Source organism: Triturus cristatus, chromosome 5_2, assembly GCF_964204655.1.
Source record: "Triturus cristatus chromosome 5_2, aTriCri1.1, whole genome shotgun sequence".
Taxonomy (NCBI): domain Eukaryota; kingdom Metazoa; phylum Chordata; class Amphibia; order Caudata; family Salamandridae; genus Triturus; species Triturus cristatus.
The window spans coordinates 686,748,355-686,770,924 of NC_140588.1; positions in this window are offsets into that span (position 1 = coordinate 686,748,355).

The following is a 22,570-nucleotide window of genomic DNA, read 5'->3' on the forward strand; positions in this document are numbered from 1 at the left end:
CCGCTAGATCCCTCTTACTAATACGCAAGAAACATGTCGACCGCATGTGATTGAGCGCAACACTGCATTATTACTGCAGAGAGTCTCCACTCCACTTTTTAACCAGGGTGGAAGGCAGGATCATTAAAATTATTTTGCCTGACTCTTCCTTTTCCCTGTTTTAACTCACATGGTCTACAGGACCAGCATACTATCACTTCTATACTTCCGAGGCCCCTTACACCTACTGCACCAAACGGCAAGGAATAAAAATCTCCGCCAAAGAGCACCTGCATAGGGTGCCCGTCGGGTATTGCAATGCCGACCCGACGAGTAGCATGCCGGATGATGAAGCATGACACCCAGTGGGCTGGGTGTGTGAGGGCAACCATTCCGAAAGGAAGGACTTCCCCTTCCCTCCTTCCGTGAATTACCTGTTTGCTTCCACCTGAGGATCCTGTCTCTTCCCCTTAGGAACTGCATACCTATTCATTCTATATTGCATCCTGCCTGAGTCACATGACTGGGTGTAGCTGGCAGTTGCGTTGTGCATATTCCTCCTAGACAGCCACACACAATGGGAGCTTAGGTGTGACTTGATGGGCCATCACTGGCAGAATGGGAGGGAGGACCTGGATCCAGCCTCACTTACAGCTTCATACAAAGGGTCTAAAGACAGGGCCCCCTTTATCTCCAGAGGCGTTTTTTCCTTCTATGTCCCTTTGCGGGCCTTGCGCTCCTCGTCCCTCTGTCTTGCTTCTGTCCCACGCTTCAAACTCCAGAGGGTCGGGGGCTGTTCCCTAGTGGTTAAATCCAGCATGGCCTGGAATGCTCTTCCTTCCGATCTTCGCCTCACTCATGATCTTGTAGCCTTTAAAAAGAAGCTTAAAACACATCTCTTTGCATGAAGGGCTCTCCTTTCCCCTTGGATTTCGCGCCGGGATACTTACGAGTCGCCGAGCGCGTTACAAGTGGATATAACATAACATAACATTGTCACCTCAGCCAGCTTAGAACAGGGAGGGAAGGCAGATTATTCCTTGTACTTCAAAGTCACTGTGTAGAAGCTTCACCTACCTTTCAGAACCTGGGCACCAGCTTATAAAAGAAGGACCTCAGGCACCATCACTGCTGTACACTTCTCGACCTGTGGAAACTCTGCTACGGAGAAGGACTACTGTGCGGCTACAAGGACTGACACTCTGCTGGCCTGCTACTCTAAAAGGAACTGCTGCCATGCTGTACTTACCTGCTGCCTGCTGCCCTTTTGCCTGAGGAAGAAGAACTGGACTTGCAACTTCATCTTGAACCCAGGACCCCAGAGTGACTCAAAGGGCTAGTCTGCTGGCCTCCTAATCTGAATCTCAAGGACATAACAGGCTCCCCAACAGCTCCTGGACCTGTCTTCGGGTGTTCCTGACCCCCAAGAAGTAGACCTCAGGTCCTGAACCTTTAGTGTGGCTCCTGAGCTCTTAGATTCAATCTTTTGGGCTCTTCATTACCGCGAACAGGCCGCTCACATGGAAAATCAGCATGAGCCACCGCAAGTACATCTCTTCTAACAGATTGCCTGTGACACCTGGCCTGCTGACCACTGGCAACAACGCTCTCCTAGCTCAATGCAATCTTTTTCCATGCAAACAGGAATCTTGGCTTAAATCTTGAGATGATAAACCATTAGCAGGACGAAACTAGGACTGTATTCAAACTGCGCTCCATCGCCGTTGGCTTAAATTTTTGACTTTGACCTGGACTAGCGCAACCAGATGCCTTGGTTGGCGCTTTCTGTTTCTAGGTGCTATTTAACAGTTTATTCCTTTAAAATTCATAATTCCAGTTCTACTGATTGGATTTCTGACAGTTTGGTCTTGTTTTATTTATTAAATTTAAATCTATTTTTCTGATCTAGTATGGAATCTTTTGTGTGTGGTGTTTTTACTATTTTACTGTTTGAAGTGTTGCACAAATACTTAACACGCTCTAAATTAAGCCTGACTACTTTGTGCCAAGCTACTCTGGGGTTGTGCACAGGATCATTTTGGGTTGCTTGTGGCTTACCCAGACTCAGCCGCAGCTGCTGCAGGTAAGAGTGGTGGGACGGTGGGGCTGGGTTGGGGGAGTTCGAAACACGAAAACAAAGGAAAATTTAAAAAATAATACATTTTCCTTTGTGGTTGTCTCTCAAAATCCCCCTCCAACCGGCCCACCGCTCTTACCTGCAGTGGCCGCGGCTGCGTAGACTAGGATTGTGGTTAATGCTTGAAAGGGGCCTATACCCCAATCAACCAGCAAACCAATTTGAAACGGACATTTCTTAGCTTCTCGTTTCGCCTATGGTTTTTAATCCTTTTTTAGGGAAATCTTTCTGAAATGTGCACAATTTTTTCAAAACTTTACTGGAACAGGTGAAACCCACATATGTCAATTGAAGTTCAGTTTTGTGTGGCACAGTCTACAAAGTGCAATTTGACTCTTTATCACCAATGCTCCTTCAGAATTTATGTCCTATTAACAAATTAAGCTTGCTGTAAAATGCATCATTTGGGTACAGTTTGTCTAGCTATGTTTGCAGGAGAATTCCTCTAAATCTCATTGGAGAAAGTTAGGCGTACTCACTGTAATGTGATTTGAGAATCACTACCCGCCACTTTCCAAGATAAATAACCACCATTATCAGGTGCCATTACTTACTAGGGGAGTAATAACATAGGATTGGTGCCAGAGCAATGTATTGCTCTTGCTCACAAAACTAGCACAGCCAAACATGAGTTGTCTTCCTTTATTTTTACTTGTTATCCTCATATTAACTCAAATCAATGACCAATTGAACCAACCCTGAATGGCCTATTAGTGTGCATAAGGCAGACAGACAGTAGCGCCTGTCGAACTCTGCTCTCAGCTTTCAATTATTGAACTGAAGATGAAATGTAAAGCCATTAGAATCTAATTATGTTGGTCCATGTCCATTATTATGCCATTGATCCATGAAATAATTCTAATTTAATATCTTAAAAGCTCTTGAGAACTTCAAACGTCAGGGCACCTACATCTGTGTCCCTGTCATTATCAGAATTCAAGGTTGCTGAAGGGTTGATTTCCCTGGTCTTCTGCGGGACACAGTAAATCTTACATATGATAAATAAGTGGTTTCTTTTATGGAGTGAGCATTTAAATACTTTAAAAACCTTATGATGACAATCAAAAAATGCCTACATTTTAAGTTCCCCTCCAACATTGGCAAATCATCTTTCTAACATGTCTCTGTGCTGTTATCTTAGCTTCTTCATGTTCGTGAAGTTTGAAATTTCTCTCTTTATGTTTTCCTCCATTCTAAATACCTTCATTGGTAACTCTAGCACGACTTCACACCTGCTCCACTTTCTTTGCCCAGATTCTCTGACAATACTTAATCTTTGCTAGGTGCCCTGTTCTTTTCAACATTTCCTCACACATTAATTCACCACTGTATATGAGATATTTATTAATCTCAATACCAGATTTCTTTATTGGGAGACTCTCCCCAAAGATGCCCGCTGTGAATTAAAGAACTGGGGTTATGAGTTTTCTGGTGCTGCCTATCCCATGCCTGATTTCAGGGCTCTTTGCACATCTTTCCTTTTTAGATTAAAAAAATAACTTAGGTACTACAAATGTATGTGGGAATATTTTCCATGAGCCTGCCGCTAATGTCAAACCCTTTTGTGCGCCTTAAAGCATTCTTTCAGGGACCTAAAATGTTTCAGATGTTAAGCCCAAAGCCATATTTGGAAGTGCCCATCCTCCCTTTTTGAGACCTTGTTTAAGATCCCAAGATAATCTATGGCCTTTGTTGCAGACACATAAAGTCATTTTGTATCGGCTATATCCCAACAACAACTTTTTTACAAAATTAAAGGGGGATACAGTCATGCAAAAAGATGTATATAGGATTGTTGGGCATCTTGGTAAGATTAGTTCTCCCTATCAAAGTTATTGGTAGTCTAGCCCAATTTGTCAGTAATATTTTCAGTTCCTTGCTCGCCCTTCTTAACTTTACTTAGATATCAGATGTGTTTTATTTCCCTGGTGTCTCACCTTAGCTTGTGCTTTTTTGGATATATATTGTTTATTCCAAAACAAGGTTTGTTATGTGAGCCTTTCAACGTTATGCCCTGAGTTGGCCGAGATACAAGTAATTAAATCTTCAAGAGGCAGAAGACCCTTGGATGGAGTGTGAGTAAATATACTGCTAAATTATGCACATAAAAAGCTACTTCATCGTGTGCTCTTTATAGCTAAACAAGACGACTTCCTCCACCTTTTTGATTTTAGATGCCAATGGCTCTATATATTTATTAAAACCAATGAAGATAGTGGACACCCTTGTCTAATGTTTTCAAGTTTAATTATACTTTATTTAGATGATCCAGTCCATCAAAATGGAAACAGTGAAGTGGAACAGTGTTTAAAATAATACAATTAATAGGAGGCAAAAAAACACTAAGTAAGTAAGTAAAATATTTTATTGTTTCAATTAATAAAAATTGTTACAAAAGACCATGTTTACTGTGTACTTCCAAGGTCCTTCTTCGACCATTAATAAAACCAATATCATTTCAGTTCATGTCATACATTGCAGAACGATTTCGAAAGCATAAAATAGAGGTCCATAGGTACTTAATATGTGCTCACGGCTTTAGGCTTAGAGCCTTACATTAAGCCAAGGCTCAATCTTTACTTAAGAGTTCTTTAAGTTTTCATGCAGATTTCACTAGTCTAGCCAGTTCCATGGGGATCTCTAAATTAAAAAGAAGCTTCATTGCATCCATACAGGTACAGATGCCGTATTTTAGAAACAAGGCTTTTAATAAAGTGCATTGTGCGAGACTCAGTTCAGGGCCAATGCAAAGTAGGTGGGCCAGGGACTCCTCTGACAGATGGCAGAGTCTACAGGAGGTAACCACATCTAGTGATTTCCAGCGAGTATTAATGTCTTTTATTTGCATGGCCATGAGTCTGCCTGAAAGGATTTGCTTTACTATTGGTTTATTCAAACCTGAATCAATGTAAGGCTGCCTCAGTTTGTCCTTATAAGAACTGACTGGTATCCCAATATTGCTTCTAGAGGACTCTATAGTCCCTATGTCATCCTGCTTTGATAATATTCTAACTTGTTTCCTTAAACGTATTATAAGTGGGCCCGGTTGATAAGTAAAGTAACCCCAGTCAGACAAGTGAAGGTGCAATTCCGTAGGGGCAGTTGCTAAAGCGTCTGCACATGGGTTTTCCCTTTCGTAAACATTTCTTTCTGGGTAGCTTTTATTGTGTATAGGGGGGGGGCGCATGTCTCTGGATAATAATGGGTGACCGAGGCCCAATATTCATAAGATTGTTTACTTAATCCAAATTCCAGCCTTACTAGTGCGTTACTGGCATAGGCCGGTATCTGGAAAATCTGTTTCAATGCGCAGCAGTTGGCAGATGCCATGATGTTAACTAAGGCCCTGGGAAATACTAGTTGCTCATAGGAGATTGAAGGAATTAGTTTGCCTCTTATGACCTTTCGAATAGGCTCAGTTGTTGCACTGCGTAATTTTGAAATGAGTTTGCAAAGGGCGTATGTCACCGCCTTAGCTTAGGCTTCTTTAGATGCAATGTGAGTTGTCGGCTTGCCATTACTCATAATCCAAACCCCAAGCTAGTTATATTTTGTTGTTGTTATTATTTTCAGGCTGTCCATTTTCCATAGATGTTTAAGTTTGTTGGGGTGTTTTCCAAAGATGACTACATTTGCTTTGCGTCCATCATCTCCTTTGGTATCGCTTTGTTCGCCCTAAGTTGGCAGGGTATGCCCAGACGTGGGTCCCTTGCTCACTTTGCCACTGGATTCAAGATAGCCTGGCTGATGAGGGTTATGAACCCGAAACCGGTCCCAGGATGCTTGTTTCCGGTCCAGGGAAGACATGGCTTGGCAGTTCGGGCTGGACTGTTCCCATGAGGCACAGGGTCAGACTGATTTGCATATGGCCATGTCTGAACTGTGGTGGAGTGAGCTAAAGAATGATCATGGATTAAACCCAGATCAGTTGACTGGGGTTGAGTGTCTGATTTGCTCAAACGCTCCGTCCATCATCCCCTTTGGTATCGCTTTGTTCGCCCTAAGTTGGCAGGGTATGCCCAGACGTGGGTGCCTTGCTCACTTTGCCACTGGATTCAAGATAGCCTGGCTGATGAGGGTTATGAAGCTGAAACCGGTCCCAGGATGCTTGTTTCCGGTCCAGGGAAGAAATGGCTTGGCAGTTCGGGCTGGACTGTTCCTATGAGGCACAGGGTCAGACTGATTTGCATATTGCCATGCCTGAACTGGGGAGGTGGAGTGAGCTAAAGAATGATGATGGATTTAACCCAGATCAGTTGACTGGGGGTGAGTGTTTGATTTGCTCAAATGCTCCGTCCATCATCCCCTTTGGTATACCTTTGTTTTTCTGGCATTTGCTGTCAATTCATTTTTTTCATTGTAAATGCTAAGTGCATTCAGTGCTCTTTGCAGGCCCATTTTTGTGTGGTTCATTAAGACCACGTTGTCAGCATATTGCATTAAGAATAGTCTGGTTGACCCAATTTTGGGTGCTAACAGGTTAGCTTTTGATATTGTTTTGCCAAGGTCTGCAGTATATAAGTTAAAGAGTAGCAGTGCCAATACGCAGCCTTGTTCCAACCCTCGGTCCGTGTATATCTTCTTTGTGGCTCTGTTCCCTGTGAGTTTGACCCATACCCAGGTTCTGGTGTAAAGAGCTATAATGACGTTCAGCAACCTGTTTGGAATCCTCCAATTTCGTAGTTTTTGCCAAAGTAGATTTGTGTTGACTAAGTCAAACGCCGCCGAGTAGTCAACAAAGCAGGTAAAGAGGGGGCACTGGTTATCTAGAGTGGACTGATCTACCAGATAGGCTAGGGCTAGAATGTTATCCAGTGTTGATGCTCCTGTCCTAAAGCCAGATTGGTAGACTGGTAGTTTTCCTTCCTCATTAGCCCAGATTTACAGATCTTGTAGAAGCAAGCTTGCATATGACTTTGCCTCAATGTCCAGAAGGGCTATCATCCTGTAGTTGGTTGGATCTCCAGTTTTCAATTATTATAATTTTCTCCACAAATAGTTGTCAAAGTCCATAAATAATCCAAGTTCCAATGCATGCTTCCTTGTTCACTTGTCTTTATTGACACTTATTCATTTCAGTTGACACTTGTTCCAATATCTTCACAATACAGATCACTCAGAAATTTCTATACAGCCAGCCTACGTGTTTCGTTCCCCATGGGACATCATCAGGGCTGTTAAAAGAAAACACACAGTAAACATCCATTCTACACAAAAAGTAAATATACCAACTCAAACTAAGTAACACACTATTGATAAAACGTGCTCAATTCCATTTGCCTATAGAACAATCTAAGAATTATAGCACATGCGTTTCCCCTTATTTGTTAAAAAGGTAACAGTGTCCTAACAAATCTCCTACAATAGCATTCTAAATATGTCTGCCTATATAACATTCTATTTTGATGCAAATTTTAAACTTTACCAATTTTAATTCACCTTACATAGTTTTTTTACCCATTTCAATTGAATATCAAGTTGATCAGACTGATCATATTGAATTAGTTTGAAAAAGAAATATGTCCTTTGTCCAGTTTCGTGCTAGAGCAGAATCAAATGGCTCCTGCAACCGGTTTGAGCTGGACTATGCACAGGGACACCAAATGTGCTCCCAGTGCAGACATCAAAGCACTCTCAGAGTGTACCCACCCAGCCGCAATACACTAAAGCCTGTCTGGGAGCTGGTCACACCTTCCTGTGACAGGAAACCTATTGTCCAGCCTTCCCCTGCCGGAGTTTTGTCCAGCAGCAGGAGGGCAGACTCCTGTCTGTGGCTGGCAGCATCCATTTTGTGATGCCAGGGTCTGTAAAGCTGGTACCGGGTGTACCGGTGTTGTCATCTTTCTCCCTCTAGTATGGTGGAATCATACCTCCCACACCAGTTACTGGTGTGGAGGTAGGATTCCAAGGTTTTTGACACCAAACACGACATGTTTCCATGCAGCCGTTTTAAAGTTAGCCTTTGCCGCGAGGTTATAATGCACTTAAGTATATATGGTTGGCTGCATCACAAACAACACCAGAATATAGGTTCCGAAGGCTGCAGAGGGGCTCTACTCATGCATGGACACCCTATCACATAAAACCCAGGACCCTGCCTTCAGGATTGTTAAGGCCTGCCATAGGGGTGACTATCAGTTTATGTGTGCAGTGATATAGGATAGATATAGTGAACCTATATCTAAATAAGGGGTGCATGCACCACCTTACACAGGCTGCTGTAGCAGACTTTTTGTGTCATTTTGAATGATCTCCCAGAGGGGGCATAATACATGCTGGAGCACCTGAGAGGCCTCTGGGGTAGATATGTCATGGGTATATAGTATACCATACACTAGGGACTAATAAGTATACCCCAGAATCCAATCTGGAGTGTACCTAAAGTACACGAACAACCAATTTAGGGAGAAAGCAGATAGACTGGGGTCATGATTAGCAGGATCCCAGTCAGACTAAGTCGAAAACCAGCAAAACACCAGGAAAAAAAATGAGGGTATCCATGCAGTCAGATTCCACCTTCCTACAATTAGTATGAATGTGTTCACCTTACCACCTATAGTGTAATGTAAGTGTACATGTAAATACCTTATTGAACATAGAGTGAGGCGTCAATTATAGCGCACCAAAAAAAATGTATCAAAAATATTACTCCCTAGTTAACCGACTTGGGATAATATTAAGAAATGAAAGATTTAAGCCATATATTTGAACAGCATATACTAAACAGGAGGTATCACGGGTTTAATAACAAATAACAAAAAACATGTTCCAAGATGGTGGAACTATGTTCCTCAAAACCCCGCCCGAAAACGTAGACGGATTCCATGGAACGTAATGACATCATGGTCACATGGCATTAATCCAGAAATGTAACCCTGTTTTTAAGGGTGTGCAACAAGAAGAGAAAAGCAGGCACAGGCAGAAGAGAGGTCAGATTGGGCGATGATCGATCCTTGACGCAGTGCGTATATTGCTGAGGGGGTCGGATACTACAACGATACAAGGGTAGATCGTAAGACTAAATCATTTCACATTATCCACAAACAGAATAGAAAAGAAGTATGATGTAATTGCAAATTTAAACATACGGGGAATGTGCTAGGAGTACAACCTTTGATGAGATGTACTAAACATTGGATACGAGGTACTCCGTTGAAGCCAAGAGGCACTATGCATAATAACACTGAAACAACTTAAATATGTCATGTTTCCTTCCCTAGAGTGTGACTATAAGGCAACGTTCCAATCTCTCTCTCATCTCCGGAGTGAATATATGAAACTTGGGTAAGGGAAACTACAGCACAATGTGGGATAACATGGGTTGCATTACAACAAGTGTGATTAGTATAAGTATTTGGAAATAAGCATGAATGTGTCACAGTACCATCATGGACCGAATAATATGTGAGAGTGAAGTAATAATACAGAAATAGCATCAACCGATGCATGACAAATGTGAGGTGGTGATATACTAATGGAAATGGTAGCACACACGTGGTGTGGTGTGTATACCTACATATGTACTGTGTAATATCTCATATGTATAGTATCTAAAGCTGACTTTTATTTTCACTATGGGAAATTCGAAGTGTTACTATAACAGGACAGTTAACTATACACTATAACCCTGGCCTAGAATATGATTAGGTATGAGGTATAATAAGGGATCTATATCATGAGGAATGCCATAGACCCCTAGGGGGCTTAAAATATTGGCAAGAAACATGGCAATATGAAGCAGAGAGGGTGACAGGGACCTTAATTCCTTTCCTATCAGGATGGACCCAAGAATAAAGTAATATAGATGGTCCCCTACTAGATAGTTTTAACCAAAATTCACTGCCTCTGCATAAATGGATCCCTAGAGTTTTTTTTCCCAAAAATAATTTTTGCGCTTCACCCTGTATGCTGGCCTGCAGCAGGGTTTAGAAGTGGCTCTATGATGAATCATGCCACTATTTAGTGTGTGAGGGCAGTATTAAATACCCTGAGGGTTTCCCCTTTATACAGATTGTTGAATTTAAAAGCCTTCCCATCTTTATGTGTGTGGTTAAATGGAAACAATGTCATGGTTGAAAGTTTAACCATGCACATCAGCAGCCTTTATGAATCTAAACCGGACAGTCTCCACTTGCCAACCTGTCATCCCAAATTTAATAAGTCACAGAGAAGATCCGAGTAAACTGAAGCACAAAGCTAACAATATTAGCTGACTTTCATGGCCAAAAGAATAGCCACTTTGATCACGAAAAGCAGAGCCGATGCTTCCCAGGAACTCAAAGTGTCCCTGCCTCGGTTTATAAATAAGAGGTTCGTCTCGACTGATAGAAATGCTGTTCAGCACATACCTGTCTGCTGACTCTGTCCCCTCTTCCTGGAAAGGATCAATATTGTACCCCATGTACAAAAAAGGCCTGGTGGTGAGCCCTGAGAGCTACCGCCTTATAGCTCTCCTGGATGTCGAAGCCAAATATTTTGCCTCCCTACTACTAGAAGACTTGGATGCATGGGCTAACATAAAAAACTGATCCTTTTCAACCAAATGGGCTAACGGCCAATGTTGGACACTGACAATCTTCCTCCTCTACTACTGCTTTGGATGGCTACAGCAAAGCCTTCGATCATGTCAATCGCGAAAACTCAAAGCCTGGGACATTCCCATCCCCTTACTTTGGGGTATTCAACTGCTTTATGCCAAATCTTGGGCCATAGTATAACTGGGCAACAATTGTTTAGTTTCCACCAGCATGAAAACAGAACAAGGTATCCTGCAGGGATGCGTCTTAGCCCCAGACCTTTTTAATCTATTCATGATTGATCTTTCACCCGCACTGCACTTGATCATCAGCGATGCACCACAATTAGCAAATCGACCCATCACCTCATTGCTCTGTGCCAACAATGTTGTCCTCTTAAGCCAAGCAATGAAAGGTCTACAAAGGCTGATTGACTCTTTACAGCAGCACAGTAGTACCAACAGAATGAAGGTACATTTCAAAAAGATGAATGTCGCAATTTTCAGGCAGAAAATGAAAATAATCGGCATATGAAATCCAAGCAATCACCGTCTGACTGTAGCATCAAATTAGAAATATCTGTGAAGCTGGCTGAATGATAAGGGAGGGCACCTAACACATTTAAACTCTCTAAAACCCAAAGTTGCATCATTAAAATTCCCCTTCCACACCATCTTTATATGAACAAAACAGCCCACCTTGGAACCCATACTGAGGATAGTAAAAGCCAAACTCATACCCACACTAGGTAATGACTTGGAAGCTTTCCTTGACGAATTGTACATTTTCCTAAACACTGCCCAAAGTTCTGTTTTTAGATCATTGTTTAAGCTCTCTCGCTACACCTCTGGAGCCCAGATCAGACTGGAATGTATGCTGTGTATCCAATCTTTAGCACAGAAAACCCGCCTCCTCAAATAGCTGCACTCAGCATGTGCGCAAAGCAGGAACTCTGAAGAATCTAATCTGGCTGGAAGTATCATCAGAGAACAAATTAGCACTTCAAAACCACTGGAAGCTTGGTCTTTCTGACGCCCTCGAGCTAAAAAATGCTTCAAACAATTGGAACCAAAATCTCTCTCACCAGCATTTTAAATAAACTAGCTATAAATAAAGCGCTCCACAAAGAATCCTCTCAACAGGATCGTGAGAGCAGAAGGCATGCAAACCTTGTGTTGGAGCGTTATAGTAAAAAAGAAGTACACAAATACATCACAAGACACATTCTCCATGTATTACAAAACACAGTTCTGCTCTATTTGAATAGGCAACTTCTCCTCATTCAACCTTCTCCCCCCATGGCCATTCCGCCCTCCCAGAAATAAGTGCCACCTCTGCGAACAGAACCAAGAGACTTTATTCCATCCGCTCTGTATTTGGCCCATAGTAATTGACGACCGCAGAAGATTTCTCTGTCATCAATTGGTTAATCGAGGGATTAGAACAATACAGGCAGCTGTGAGCTTTTTTTCTGAATGGCGCACACCCTCAAGCCATTGCTGGAGTAATACAAAATTTCGGGAAAAGTGGATAAAATGTTAAGAAATTTAGATCCACCTCTAATCATTTCAGGCCTAAATGGCAATGCACCAGGGTAGTAGATTCCTGCTTTTGTCATTGATTAATATCAAATGTTGGCTGCTAGGTGAGGTTCACAAACTGCACCTGCCCATTACTTCCCATTGGCCATGTGCTGAATCTCACCTATCCTATCTCTTTGACACCTCCCATTAGCTTGGCGGCCAATCTGAGATATGTCAGTTGTATCCCACAATGCTGCTACAACAATTACACTGCTATTTTAGACCTTAGAACAAGGCACTTCCACTCATTCTAAAAATTTCAGGCCATCCTCTGGTTTTTAAGCACTCCGGTTTTACACTTGCATTATCTGTAAGAATATTTACCATCCTCCGGCTGCAGACTAAGATCACGCTCACCCGCACTATTAACAAATAATCCCTCAGGTCAGGTATACAGTATGCATCACTTTACAAGCTGACCTAGATGTGCCACCAGGAGAAAAACAATACCAAATCCACAAGCACCACGAGGTGTGACATAGTTGCAAACACTTGCGTAGAGCCCAGCATATATACGACCCAACCTGGCTGGGTTTGCAGACTGCTGCACTCGTACTGATACAACAGCTGGATATTCTCTCAGACACTCCTTTGTACTGTTGTTGCATGCTAATGTGCCCTTCGGTTTTATCCTAATCGCAGCTTACATTCATTTATGAACTGTCTGGGTTAGTCATGAAGTCTTTTCAGTCCCTTCTTTCCATGCTGTCAAAACAGCTGTGTATTCTTTCATATATTTCTCTATATTTACCATATTATCCCTACTTCTGGCGTAAATTGCTTGTATGAATTGTGCTACCTATAGTGTTTTCTCACCTACTTCAGCTGCTACTGTGCGCAAAATCACTGAGAGTGGGAAAGCCATGACGTACACTCACGATCAGGATGGACCAGCAATTGCTCCGCCGTGGCAGCAACCAAACTACTCCTAGCTTAAAAATACTGAACGGGCTTGCAAGTGGACCTAATACGACCATAAAAATAACCTCATGGAACGTGTTTGGGCTGAAAACTATGCTGCAGAATTGGGACGCCTTTGAATTCTTACAGAAGAGGGACCTGCTGTGTCTCCAGGAAACCTGGTTACTCTCCTCCCTGGTCATACCAAAATTTGAGGAATTCCAGCATCCAGCAAAAAAGTACAAGGTATTCGAGAGGCCATCAGGGGGACTATCCATATGTAAGCTAGGGTATTTCCATAACATCTGTTAAATCGCCATTAAGTATGGACATGGTCCAAGCATTATACTTGCAAGGCTAGAAACTGAATGGATCCCCCATAACAATCCTGCTCTTGAACATTTACTTTAACTGCAAAGACAGTCCGAGATATGGCAAGATGAGAGAACTGGTCAACACACTGGAAGCACTGCTCTGCAATTACCCAAACTGCGGGATAATAATGGTTAGCGACTACAATATGCATAATCTGGAACTAGAAAAAGATGCTTCTTGTACTAAAGACCGTGCTGGAAACTTGCTCACCTACATTTTAAGGTCCGCACAAGAGGCACAAGGCGCAAATCACACCATGCTCAGAGACTGCCAGGAAACACCTAAATCTACTAAAGACAATATTTTTTCAAGCCATTGCCTCCACGAACAAGTGGTGGACTTTCATAAGCCAGTACAACAAACCAGTGATCACCTTCCAGCGTTCGCAGCTGTATCACTGCAAACGGTTCCTTTCAGGCACAGTACACCTCTAGGTGCACCCAATGGGAAGAAATCCACACACTCCTAAGCCGAATAAAACGGAATAAAATCAACACATCCAGCCTGACATCCTGGAAAAACAATTGGCCTGTACTCAATACTGACTACACTGAAGAGAATGGCCACCCCTCTGTTCAGACCCTCCCATAGGTGGGTCCCCAGAGTTTGTCCCACCCCCTTCCTTGGGTATAAAGTAGGAACCTCTGACTACAGGATTTTAGATTTACCTGGACGAAACTCTGCTACAAAAACCAAGTACTTCGACTATCTACACTATGTTGGATGACTGAAGAATATCCCTTGGAGTAAAGGAGTTACTCCCTGCAAAGTAGGCACCTTCAAAGCATCTGACCAGTTCTGCATCTTGGATTCTGAAGATTTTTGCAACACAGGAGGTGGGTTCCCAAGTGTCCCCGAGGTTGACTAGTGCTCTCAGCAAACCTGAGACCCGCAGCCCTCGTGGGGACCGTGTAACCTGTATCCCTGTGCAACGTGTCCATTTGCCGCAGCATATGCTTTTCGGCGATCACTGAGGCTGTGCTTTGGGCTCTTTGTAGTCCTGACCCCGAGCAGTAATTCCACCAAAGTTTTCCGGCCTACACTCCATGAGTGTTCCGTGGGCTGGTATTTTGTGATTCAGCTCGAGGTCCCTTCGTGATCCCTGGTCCATTGGCCTGTGGGTCCCTGTGAAGGCAACTTTAACTTTAAGTGGGCTTTCCTGGTTGCTCCAGACGTGCTCTGTCTCTCCATTGCTTGGGGAGTCCCCAGGACCTTGCTGGTCCTCACCGAAGCATCTCATCTCTGACTGCGTGGGTTGCAGTTGACAAGGCTTGTTGGTGTTCAATCCGGACAATGACCCCCCAGCTCTCGACATCCTTTGTGGGACATCTCACCTGTGGACTTTGGTCATCGTTGATATCTCCTGGCTCCCATGGCTGCAGAGTAAATCTTCACCTCTTCTCACCTGAAACACCCGACATCGGTGGGCATTCGTCTATCGTGCCCCTGGTCACTGTGAAGTGACCCAGACTCCGTCCCCTCTGCTTTCAGGTTCTTCTCAGCTCCGATCCAGGCTTGGATCACACCAGACACTTCTCATCTTTCCGACAGCAGCACTTCTTTGCATCACGCCATTGAAATCAACGAGCATTTCTGACACCCAATTGACCCCTATCCATCCCGCTCTCCTGGGATAGGTAACAAGGGTACCTCGGTACCCTCAAGGGTGCTGCCCTTAGAATCTTCTATGTTCCAAAGTGTTTGCTTCAAGTTTTCTCCTAAGTGTCCTTACTCTTTAAAATTCCAATTGTGACTTTCACACAGAGTTGTACGGAGCTCGCGTCTGTGTTCTCACACTGCACACGTCCTCCGTGGGTCCCCTATGTCAGTACCTTGGTTGGTTTCTTGGGGTCCCAGTGATTGTATGTGCTCTGGCACTGTGTCTAGTCAAGTCGGGGTTCTTATTCCACTTTCTTAGTATATGAGTTGGTCTCCCCCTGAAGCCCACTGTGTATTGTGCTATTTACTGTCGATCTAGTGCTTTAATATTGTGTGCCTTGTTCTCTAATCTCATAAAGAGGTTAGTAGAGAGTGTTTAGTAATAAATACATATATTTTATATATTCTTTGTGTGGTTCTCCTCTCATTTAGCCATTCAGGAGGTTATAATCTGATAAACCAAGCTACTTTACATTCCTTCGAGACTTAGCCTGAAGGCTGCTCTCCATAGCTACCACTAGGATAGCTTTCAATAAAGGTTGTCTTTAACCTAATTATCAATAAGGGTCATTTGGACTGGTGCAAGGTGCCTACTTTAACTAGTGGACAGCATATACCAAGCCAAAGTCTCACATTGGTGTGCAGCGTTTGGGATTCAAGCTTGCTATTGTTTTACCAGTTAATCTCTTTGAGTGACTAACTGAAAACCACTAAAGGTACTAGGTACATATAAATGAAGACTAGAATAAAGTACCTTCTACTGAACTTAAAGTTGGGTAAGTCAAGGGTCTAGCACACCCTTTCTCCAATGCAAGAGAGTTTAGTAGCTCCCACTAGGTTAGGTAAGTGCCACACCAACTACCACTAGCATGTCTTCAAGGCCAGAAGCCTCTGCCAACTAAGTATGACCATATACTGTTCCAGGAATTGAGGACTATGTGTACATCTAGGAAGCTGAAGACAGGGAAAAACCCAAACACTCAACGCCTCAGAAAGACCCCAGGGGCTGATGAGGCAGGCAAGTTGGGTGGGACAGCAGAAGAGGAAAGGCCAGGAAGTGAAAACATCTATGACCTGGACTCTGATGCTGGCCAGGAGGATCAAGATGATCCTAACCTGGACAATCCAATTCTTCCTGAAGGTGAAGGAGAGGTCCTCAGTGGCCCTCTTTTCATCCCACCTGGAAGGGTTAACAATTTATTAAGAAGATCAAGATCTCCTTCTCAGGAGGCTAATCATTCTGGTACTTCTTTAGGGACCTCTGTTTCTCATAGGACCTCTTCTTCTCATAACAGGGAGTCCTCTGATGACAAGAAGTGCCAACTGATTGAGTTTGAGAGAGCTAAGCTCAGAATCAAGAGATAGCAATTTGCCTTAGATAGGGAATCCCTGGAGCTTCAGAAAGCTTCAAAAAGGTTGGGGCTAGAGCCTGATGGTGGCAGCAACAGTGTCCATAGAGGTAGAGAACATACTCATGACCATATGAACCTGAACAAGATTGTCCCTCCCTACCAGAGTGGGGATGACATCCACAAATGGATAACTGCACTGGAGAGGGCCTGTGAAGTACAGAGGGTCCCTCAGGGGCAGTGGGCAGCAATCTTGTGGCTCTCCTTTGCAGACAAAGGTAGAGACAAGCTCCTCACTGTTAGAGAAGAGGATGCTGATAATTTCAAAGTCTTGAAGAGTGCTCTGATTCATGGGTTTGGCTTAACCACTGAACAATATAGGATTAAGTTCAGAGATACCTAAAATGCACAGACTCAAGACTGGGTTGACTTTGTAGATTGTGCCACTAAGGCTCTGGAAGGTTGGATACATGGCAGCAAGGTGCATGACTTTTTAGGATTGTACAATTTGATTATGAGGGAGCAGATCCTTAATAATTGTCAAGACCAGCTTTTACACCAGTACCTGGTGGACTCTGATCTGACCTCTCCCCAATAATTGGCGAAGAAGGCAGACAAATGTGTCAGGACCAGGGTAAAGCTAAAGAACCAGGGTGGTGACCAGAAGAAAGATACTTCCAAAAACCAAGAGAAAGGTGGGGATAAATCAAAAGATACATCCACTACATGGCCCTGAAAGTCCTCCTCTGGGGGTGGGTCCCAAACTCCTTCCTCCCCTGAAAAGAAACCTTATTGCCATGTCTGTAAGAAGCCCGGCCACAGTAAAAATGACCCCATTTACCCTAAGGTCAGCAATAAGGAAAATGTTCCTCCTATCAATACTACTACTCCTCCCGGTACTACAAGTAGTAATCCCACAGGCGGTAGTAGTGCACCCAAAAAGTTAGGTGGGTTTTCATGGGGAACTGAGGTAGACCATGGATTAGAAAGGTCCCCCTCACAGGCCTCCTCAGTCTGTGATGGTGGCATGGGATTTGCCACTTTTACTGTCAGTCCTAATTCTTTGGGCAAGTAGACAGGAGCCACTAATAAATGGTGAAGGCATTGGCATTTAGGGACACAGGGGCTAGTGTCACCATGGTGTCAGGGAGTCTAGTCCTCCCTCAACAGCTTTTATCTGAGTTTAAGTACCAGGTGACCAACATTGATGGTATCAGGACAGATCATCCCATGGACATAGTCAATCTCAGCTTGGGAGGTGTCCCTGCCCCAAAGAGAGTAGCAGTGTCCCCAAACTTACCTGTAGATTGCCTGTTGGGTAATGATCTGGAAATTTCAGCCTGGGCTGAAGTTGAATAGCAGGCCCATTGAGGAATGTTAGGCCTCCCTGAGAGAGTTGGTGGGACCCATAGTGCCTTAGCCAACCCCAGGGAAATTTTGGAGAGGTGGAGCCTAAGAGAATGGCCCACTCTACTCACCCAGAGAGCACAAGGGTTGAAGAACAGTCTTCTTCCCCCCAGACTATAGGTAAGGGTCAGCTTCCTTAGGGAACTGATCCTACCCCTTGTGAAGGAGCTGCCCCAGAGGTGGTCAGGCCTGTCCTGGCAACACCCCTGATGGCAGGGGACCCTTCCAAGGTTGTACGCAGTCTGGAGCAGGTATCCTGCCCCTCACTACCCTACCTCAATCAGCCTAGGGCTGCAGAGGTCAGGACGGTCATTGGACCCCTAAAGGCCCATTGCCCAGAGGAACCCCCATCAACAGATTAGGGACACCCAGTCTAGCAGCTCTAACCAGGTCAACATTCCTCAATACACTGAGGGACCTCTCTTACCACTGAATAGGGATCTCCCCCAGAAGGAGTCTGTTGGGCAAAGGCAAACCTTGGACCAAGTGGTTACAAACTGACCATGTCCCTCCAGTGTTCCAACCAAAGGGACCCAATCCCCAGCTGTAGGCAGCCAGGGGTTGACCCTTAGGGCCAGATACAACTCAGTCATGGAAAGAAAGGCCTCCATGGTGACCACTGATCTGAGGATGCTGAGACCAACTTTATTAGGGCCTCACTTCTCTACTCAGACACCCCACCAGCCTTTTACTTTGCCAAAACACCCTACAGGTAGAAATCCCAACATTTGGAGACCATCCAATACCCTTAGGGGTAGTGACTGCTTAGTGGGCCATAAGACAGGCGGGATCCATGCTAGTGCAGGATCTTCCTTATATGGCCATATAGTCAATAAAGGCTAAACTGGACAAGGTTAGCCTGTAGTGTGGGTTAACCCCGCCCTATGTACAACGCTAAGTTAGCATAACCTCGATGGCTGTTAGAAAGCCAGCTTGCTGCTTTTGCTGCTTTTGCACGCGACACTGTTGTTACATGTTATTCATTCGAGAACTGCTGACTTGACTTTGCTTCACATGAGAACCGTCTGTTGTTTAACATCCTTAACAGCGAGCTGTGACCTTGGTCTGTACACCGTGTAAGGAACGAGTCTGGGTCACTAGACGGGGCAGGTTGTTGTGTTCAGGTTGATCGTACCACTTCTTAGCCATAACATACATACAGCTGCCAATACCTGAAAGACGAGCCCTTTAATATTACAGAGCAGCATGTTTTCTGTTACATTCTAAATGAAGAGCTGTTGCAGGAGAGAGCCTAGCTGATCCTGTGATGTGATTCCACTAAGCTGATCTATAAGGTATGGGGTCCCCCATGGAAGCCTAAGAGACCTTCTATTAGTCTAATAATACCTTATTAGTTGCTAGAGAAAGGAGGGTGGTTGCTTTCCAATGTCATTATTATTATGATTGCTCCTTTCATTTTCTATGGTATTGTAACAATGCTGATGGTGCTGATCCTAACCATTTGTCTGCTTGTGTTAGCCAAAGTACTGCATCTTAGGACGCGAGGTTTATAAAATAAACTCTTTAAACTTTACTGTGTCTTTGTTATTCTGTTGTGGACTGATATATAGCTACCAACGGGTACTTCGGATTCCCACCACTCCTGAGAGTATCTAAGTCGCTTGTTCTGGGTTGTCTATACATTGGGACCGCCAAGCTAAATCTCGGATAACGAATGTGACACTAAGCTAGTCAGATAGGGGTTCTTAGTTCTGAGGGGAGTTTCTGGTACACCACAATTCTCTGAGGTCCTGGTTTCCTGCGCATAGTTCTGTGCATAAGCAGAATCCTTGCAACAAGCCTTATCTCCTTTTGTTTGGGGAGGTGGGGGGGGTTAGGTAGGAAGGTGGAATCTGAGTGCATTGTTACCCCCATTTTTTCCTGGTGTTTTGGTGGTTTTTGACTTAGTTTGACTGGGTTCTTGCTTATCAGGACCTCAGTCTATCTGCTTTCTCCCTAAATTGGTTGTTCGTGTACTTTAGGTACACTCCAGATTGGATTCTGGGGTACCCTTATCAGTCCCTAGTACATGGTATACTATGTACCCAGAGCATAGCTAACCCAGAGGCCTCTCAGCGGCTGCAGCATGTATTATGCCACCCCTTGGAGACCATTCAAAATGACACAACAGGTCTGCTGCAGCAGCCTGTGTAAGGTGGTGCATGCACCCCTTACTTAGATAAAGGTTCACTATATCTATCCTATATCACTGCACATATAAACCTATTAGTCACCCCTATGGCAGGCCTTAACAATCCTGAAGGCAGGGTGCTGAGTTTTATGTGAGAGGGTGCCAATGCATGAGCAGAGCCCCTCTGCAGCCTTCGGAACCTATATTCCAGGGTTGTTTGTGATACAGCCAACAATATATACTTAAGTGCATTATAACCTCGCGGTAAATGCTAAATTTAAAACGGCTGCATGGAAACATATTGTGTTTGGTGTCAAACACCTTGGAATCATACCTCCACATCAGTAACTGGTATGGGAGGTATGATTCCACCCTACTAGTGGGAGAAATATGACAACACCAGTACCAGCTTTACAGACCCTGGCATCACAAAATGGATGCTGCCAGCCACAGACAGGAGTCTGCCCTCCTGATGCTGGATGAAACTCCGGCAGGGGAAGGCTGAACAATAGGTTTCCTGTCACAGGGAGGTGTGACCACCTCCCAGACAGGCTTTAGTGTATTGGGGCTGGGTGCGTGCACTGTGAGAGTGCTTTAATGTCTGCACAGGGGGCACATTTGGTGTCCCTGTGCATAGTCCAGCTCAAACCGGTTGCAGGAGCCATTTGTTCCTGATCTGGCACGAAACTGGACAAAGGGCATGGGTGTAGCCACCCCTCTGTCCTGACCCTCCCATAGGTGGGTCCCCAGAGATTGTCTCACCACTTCCTTGGGTATAAAGTAGGAAACTCTGACTACAGGATTTTAGATTTACCTGGACGAAACTCTGCTACAGAAACCAAGTACTTCGACTATCTACACTACGTTGAATGACTGAAGAATCTCCCTTGGAGTAAAGGAGTTACTCCCTTGCAAAGCAGGCACCTTAAATGCATCTGACTGGTTTGCATCTCTGAAGCTCCTGAGGACTCCGAAGATTTCTGCAACACAGGAGGTGGGTTCCCAAGTGTCCCTGAGGTCGACTAGTGCTCTTAGCAAACCTGAGACCCGCAGCCCTCGGGGGGACCGCGCAACCCGTACCCCTGTGCACCATGTCCATTTGCAGCAGCATATGCTTTTCGGCGATCCCTGAGGCTGTGCTTTGAGCTGCTTGTAGTCCTGACCCCGAGAAATAATACCAAAGAATTGTTCCGTGGGCTGGTATTTTGTGATTCAGCTCGAGGTCCCTTCGCAATCCCTGGTCCGTTGACCTGTAGGTCCCTGTGAAAGCAACTTTAACTTTCAGTGGGATTTCCTGGTTGCTCTAGACATGCCCTGACTCTCCATTGCGTAAGGAGTCCCAAGGACCTTGCTGGTCTGCACCGAAGCATCTTTTCTCTCACGTGGGTTGCAGTTGCCAAGGCTTGTTGGTGTTCAATACGGACACTGACCCCCCATCACTCGACATCCTTTGTGGGACAGCTCACCTGCAGCCTTTGTCATCGTCAACGTCTCCTGGTCCCCATGGCTGCAGAGTCAAGCTTCAGCTCTTCTCACCTGAAACACCCAACATCGGTGGGCATTCGTCTATCGTGCCCCTGGTCACTGTGAAGTGACCCAGACTCTGTCCCCTCTGCTTTCAGGTTCTTCTCAGCTCCGATCCAGGCTTGGATCATATCAGACACTTCTCATCTTTCCGACAGCAGCACTTCTTTGCATCACGCCATTGAAATCAACGAGCATTTCTGACACCCAATTGACCCCATCCATCCCGCTCTCCTGGGATAGGTAACACGGGTACCTCGGTACTCTCAAGGGTGCTGGCCTTGGAACCTTTTATGTTCCAAAGGGTTTGCTTGAAGACTTCTCCTAAGTGTCCTTACTCTTTAAAATTCCAACTGCGACTTTCACACAGAGTTGTACGGAGTTCGAGTCTGTGTTCTCACACTGCACACGTCCTCCGTGGGTCCCCTGTGTCACTACCTTGGGTGGTTCCTTGGGGTCCCAGCAATTCTACGTGCTCTAGGCAAAGTGTCTAGTCAAGTCAGGGTTGTTATACTACTTCCTTAGTATATGGTTTGGTCTCCCCCTGGAGCCCACTGTGTATTGTGCTATTTACTGTCGTTCTAGTACTTTAATATTGTGTGACTTTTCTCTAATCTCATAAAGAGTTTAGTAGAGAGTGTTTAGTAATAAATACATATATTTTATATATTCCTTGTGTGGTTCTCCTTTCATTTGGTCATTCAGAAGGTATAATCTGGTAAACCAAGCTGCTTTACTTTCCTTCTAGACTTAGCCTGAAGGCTGCTCTCCATAGCTGCCACTAGGATAGCTTTCTATAAAGGTTGTCTTTAACCTAATCATCAATAAGGGTCGTTTGGACTGGTGTAAGGTGCCCACTTTAACTAGTGGACAGCATATTCCAGGCCAACTTCTCACACTAATCACTGTTGTAAAGTGTGGTGTCAATATATTTGTATGTATATAGGCATATACAGGTAAGTATGTGCGTACGTACAGGAGATGAGAAATGTTTCATCTTCGGCATTGCA